Source organism: Meriones unguiculatus, chromosome 20 (genome assembly GCF_030254825.1).
Source record: "Meriones unguiculatus strain TT.TT164.6M chromosome 20, Bangor_MerUng_6.1, whole genome shotgun sequence".
NCBI lineage: Eukaryota > Metazoa > Chordata > Mammalia > Rodentia > Muridae > Meriones > Meriones unguiculatus.
In genome coordinates this window covers 66,423,566-66,428,919 of record NC_083367.1, presented here as the reverse complement: position 1 = coordinate 66,428,919, position 5,354 = coordinate 66,423,566, and the positions used below count along the sequence as shown (strand labels likewise).

General features: G+C 43.4%; 1 protein-coding gene across 9 annotated transcripts in view; it reads left to right on the top strand.

Moving 5' to 3' along the window:
* The window catches only part of Scaf8 (SR-related CTD associated factor 8), a 195,343-nt gene that overhangs the window by 106,220 nt on the left and 83,769 nt on the right, over positions 1-5,354 (top strand). Inside the window, exon 22 of one of the 9 annotated variants that reach the window (XR_009588015.1) lies at positions 2,536-2,618. The exons of the other annotated variants lie outside the window; for them this stretch is intronic. The gene's annotated coding sequence lies outside the window, so the exon portion shown is untranslated. The remainder of the gene's footprint in view (positions 1-2,535; positions 2,619-5,354) is intronic. 9 annotated transcript variants of the gene reach the window in all.

Sequence of the window (5,354 nt, the reverse complement as noted above, 5' to 3'; positions counted from 1 at the left end):
GTAAGCCAGCGTTCTATCAGCTGACCCCGCCCCCATTAGCTGCTTTACTGTTTGAGACGTCTCCCCCGAAAGGGAGTGAAGTCCCTGCACTGCTGTGGTTTGAGTGCTGCCCGCCAGGTCCACTGGAGGGAGGGACGCTTTCCGTTCCTTGCGTGCTTTTCATTTTCCCTGTCTGTCTGTCATGCCTCAATCCTAGACATGTCCTGAAGGAACTGGTTAGCCAAGTCAGGACTCTATTCAAGGTCTGTCCATTGCCTTTGAACTAGAAGCATAATTTCCTGGCTTGTCCCATCGTCTAAGAGAGAGGTTCTCAATTTTCCAGATGCTATGACCCTTTACTACAGTTCTTCATGTGTGGTGACTCCTGACCATAAATTATTTTTAGTGCTATTTCACAACGTAATTTTGCTACTGTTACGAATCGTAATATAAACATCTGTGTTTTCTAATGGTCTTGAGTGAGGCACATGAAAGGCTCGTTCAATCCCCAAAGGGCTGGTGGCCCACAGGTTGGGGATGGCCGGTCTAGGAGGAGAGTGGAGTGCAGGCAGGTCTCCCGCAGCGCGGTATTTCAGGTGCAGGTGGTGTTGCCTGAAGGGAGGGAGGAAACTGAAGAGCCTTACATCATTACTGGTGAGAAACTTTGTTTTAAGGAGGAGTTGTTTAAAACGTTGGCTTATCATAACTTAGGTAATAGTCCTACTGCCTACTGCCAGTTCCCTGGAGGAAGGATGGTGTGTCATTCACCCTTGGGTCCCTGACCATGCCTGGCATATACGCAGCAAATAGCAGCACTTTAGCAAACAGAAATAAGGAAAAGATGACGTATTCACAGAATTAAGTGAGGGTGCTTTCCTTTCCCTCTCGGTAAACTCTGTACCTAGGCTGGTGTCTTTTCTTACACATTTGGCTGAGCCATTTCTCCAGCCCAGGCTATGTCTATTTTCTCTGTAGAGGCTCGACTCACCAGTCTGTACTTATTTTATTATGTGTGGTTAAAAAAAAAAAAAGAAGAAGAAGAAGAGAAGAAAAAAGCCAGGCAGGCAGGATTCAAGAAACTGTTATTTCTCTGGTGTCAGGATAGACTTTTAATACATGTTACTGGAAAGTGTCATTCTGAATTCTCTACTACTGCATTCTCTGCAGTGGAAACTTAGGAGAACCAAGTTATTAAGGAGGTTATTTCAGCCTGTGAGATGTAAATACCCTCATTTGGCTCTTGGAAACTTGTGCTTTGACTCACACACTGCATTTCCCATCACTGGTACCCATGTGTTCCCATGTGTTATACAGTGGCGTTTCGGGGCCTTTGAGGTGTTAGGTATATCGTTCATCATCTTTTTAATGTCAAGATAAAATTTAACAAAGTCACTATAAATGTAAAAATGTCCAAAAATTTATTTCTGACAGCTTTTAGGAATTAAAAGAAAAAGCCAAAGCTTTAACTGTTGCTTTGAAAACAGGAAAACAAATGTTCATGAGAAAGTGGGCCACCTGAGACTTGGCAGTTTTCAATGCATCTTGATGTATTCTTTCGTTCTTTGGTTGGTGCTGCGCAAATCAGTTATGCTGGAGACACTTCAAAATATTTTTATGCTGCTTCGCTAACTAAGGCAGTATTCGGTATGGCCAGTAGGATTAACTTTTGAGCTGAACACTGCTCTGTGCTATGTGTGTGGCCACCTTTAGTTGTCTTGTTTAAGGGAGAAAATCACATCAGCATTCTGTGTTTCTACCAGTAGAGGTCACTGTGCCTCTGTGGAAGGCGATCAGAGCTGCTGTGGTGGCTTTGAGCCAGTTCATTATCATTGATGTTTCTGAGGGCTTATCCTCCCGCTCCATGCACAGTCAACCCTTAAACACAGCCGCTTGCCTGTGCCATGCAAGAGAGCCATTTGCTCTTGTTTGTCCACGTAAGGAGACCTTAGCCTGATAAAGCTCTGTGAAATCACTGACAACTTCCTATAAGATACACGGGCAAGTCAGCTGATCACACGCGCATGTGTGTGCAGTCGTGAGTAGCTGGTAGCGTCCTCGCAGTCACATGCTTGTTGCTCACTATCCTCTCCGTGTTACGCGCTGGTATCTGCTGAGAGACTCCCCTCTTCCAAGGTTGCCAATACCAGTAAGACAAAGCACAGTTCTGTTGTGAGTATAAGAGTGATGGGTCTCTTAACAGATAGCCGCGCTGTGTAGATCTGAGACTAGCCTTGGTGGTCTCGGTGAGAACGAGTGCTGTGGAGGCGGCAGGCCACCAGGGTTAGCGCATGTTGCTGCAGGAAGCACCCAGAGAGCCTGCGGAACAGTACCTCTGGGACACAGTGAACCCTGAGGCTGCTGCTACCATGAGCCTTCTAAGTAAACCCCAGCAGGGTATGATAGCTCAATTCTTAAACCCGAGGCATCAAAAGAGCTTATTTTGTGCTTTCTCTAATTAACCCATAGTTTTTCTGGTTCCGTATCAAGGAATATGTTTGGTATATGACCATTAATTACTTAAGGTTTTTTTTTCTCCTTTTTTTTTTTTCTTTGAAGTTGTTCCTGTGCTTATTCAGTGAACTTCCCTCTGCTGGTCCAATATTCTCTTCTGGAGTAATCACCTGCAGCTACTCTTCTTAGTGAGTTGTGCTAATGTGTTATTATTTATTTACTTTGCATTCAAGAGTTGTGGTTTCAGTGGAAGACTTGAGGCTATATTTCACTGTTAACATTTTAATTTACTGGTGTATTTTTCATATTAGAAATCCCTCTTGTTGATTATAAGGCAGTGTGGTGTTCACCTCAAGAATTTAGAGCAGTAATGTATCCATTTACATAATACAGTCATCTGCCACCAAAGCCTCTATGATTAAAGTTCCTATGTATCGGTTCTGGGTGAGGGAAACCAGTATCTGACACAGAAGTATTCGGAAACATTTTAAAAATTATCTTAATTACATTCATTTGTGCGAGGGCTTGCACACACCAGGGGCATGCATGTGGAAATTACAGGACAGCTTGGAGGAATCGGGTTTTTCCTTCTGTGTGTGGATCCCAAAGATATCTCACTTTGTCAGACTAATGCATATTGTCAGACTTGATGGCACGCTCTCTTACCTGCTAAGCCATCACATTTTTGCAGTCTTCATTTATTTGGTCATGAATAGTGGGAATAGTAAATCTTATTTTTTTAAATGTGCTTTTAAATGCCATGCTCTACTGTGTCTGTATTAGTAACCGTCTTTAGGTAGGTAAGGTATACCAGTTGTCCCAAGGCATGTCACATCCAGCTAACTGCAGTCCTTTGTCAGGCGTATGAATTAGGAGGATTTCTTTAGGGATGTCACAGAGTCCTTAGAGTAGGTGGACATCCACAAACTGCAGAACCTTCCCCATTAATGGGAGAGCCTGATATTTCTGAGACAGAGTGTTAAAAATGTGTCCCCTAGCTGTTCGCTGAGAGACTGTACTGTAATCAACACTTGAGATTCAGAGACCATGGGCCCAGATGACCAGTGGTTAGGGGACAGCAGGGACTTTACTGAAATATGTTACTATCTTAGAAGTTGTGAGGGTAGGGGCTGGGGGTGATATTAGAAGGACAAAAAGAATAATTGATTTTCAGCATTCCCTGTGCATTTTTATAAGTTTAGTACATATGAGTATTGTAGATGAAGTATTAGTTTCCCGGCTTATTTTAGGTTTTAAGCATGGTGTTGTATTGAGGTATGTTTGATCAATAAGGAAATTCAGGGAGTTGCCAAAAGTAATATTTAGATGCATTTCAGTAATTTTTTATTATAATTGCTACTAGTGATTTTTGAAATATTGAGATTTATTGAAAAATTTTCTCTAAAACTTCAATCTCACTGATTTTATTAGATATTAATGGAAGTATTTAACGGAAGAAATTATTTCTCAAATTCATACTGTCAATTTTTTTTCCTGGCATATAGAAGCTCTAGCTTAGAACACATCTATTAATTTACTAAACGTTCGTCTTGATTCCAGCTTGAGATTATTTTCTTGACAGTTCATTCATTCAATCATTCATTCATTCATTCATGTATATCAACAGCTGTGTAAGGACTAGGCACGTGTAGAAACAAAACAGGTCTTTGCTCATAAGCATTTTCCAGTTTGGTTACAAGGCAATCCTGTGAGCAGACACTGACTGGATTGGGCCATGTGTTGATCCTGGGGTGAAGCACTGTGCTGCTGGGCCATCCAGGACCAACCCATGGTGAGGGTTGCCTTGGAAAGGGGCAGATACAAAGGGAGGTCAGCCTCATCTGCAGTGTCACCTGAAGGGCACACAGTCAACTGGCCGAAGCCCAGGCCGCGGCACGCTCACTTACCAGTACAGTCATGTGACACTGGAGTCATCAGAGAGCTGGCAGAAAAGCCGGAGACTACCTTCCCATCCCATCTCGCCTCCCTCCCTGCCTGCCTCTCTCTCCTCCCCATCGCATACCACCCCCACACTGATGAGAAAGGCTGTTGGCTAGGTCAGAAGGAAGCATCGTTACTTCATGGTACCTTTCTGTGTTTCATGCTCAACAACACGGCTGCACACATCTATCCTACATGTAAAATCTGACTACAGGTGTTTTCAAACTTTGGTTATGTAAATTTATTAAGGTATATTAGGTATGTACAACAATGGGTTTCATTATGACATTTGCATAGTGTACATCATATCCACGTTACTCTCATCGTATTCAGCAGTTAGCTTCTTTTGTCCCTGGTGTCCCCTCTGGCTATTACTGTTCCCTTTTCCAGTTAGCCTTTCTACTGCTTTCATGTCTTTTTTTTGTCCTCCACTTCCCCCCACCCTGCCCCTTTGTGACCCAGTGATTTTCTTTTTTTTTTAAGGGTTGTTTACAAGGCCTAGGTAAGGGAAAAGCAATCTCCCTGTGGGGCTAAACTCCCTGCCTCTGGTCAAGTAAATAGCTGGTCAGTGGCCCAGCAGCTTGTGCAACTGTTAAAAGTACAGTATGGCTTAACAGAATGTAAGCGTGTATCTGAAATGTGGAAAGCACTGACTACTCGGCAACTATCGTTAGCACTACTAGGTTCTGAAAAGAAGGAGGATTAAAGGCAACAGACCCAAGGAGAACCAGGCACAGTTGCTGTGGGCGCTCATGTTGAAGTATCCCAGCTAAGGGAAACAGGCTGGACTGGGAGAGCCATCTTCAATGAGAGTCATCCCGTCTTTCTCCTCTTGCCAGACCTTCCGGACAGCACACATCACCACACATTAGTTCAATCTCTGTATCAGATGAGGGTGGGATCCACTTAATGGCCAGGCCTCTGTCATCTTGTACTCATTGTCGAAAACCAGGAGCACAGAGACTCAAAGCCATCCATGAGAT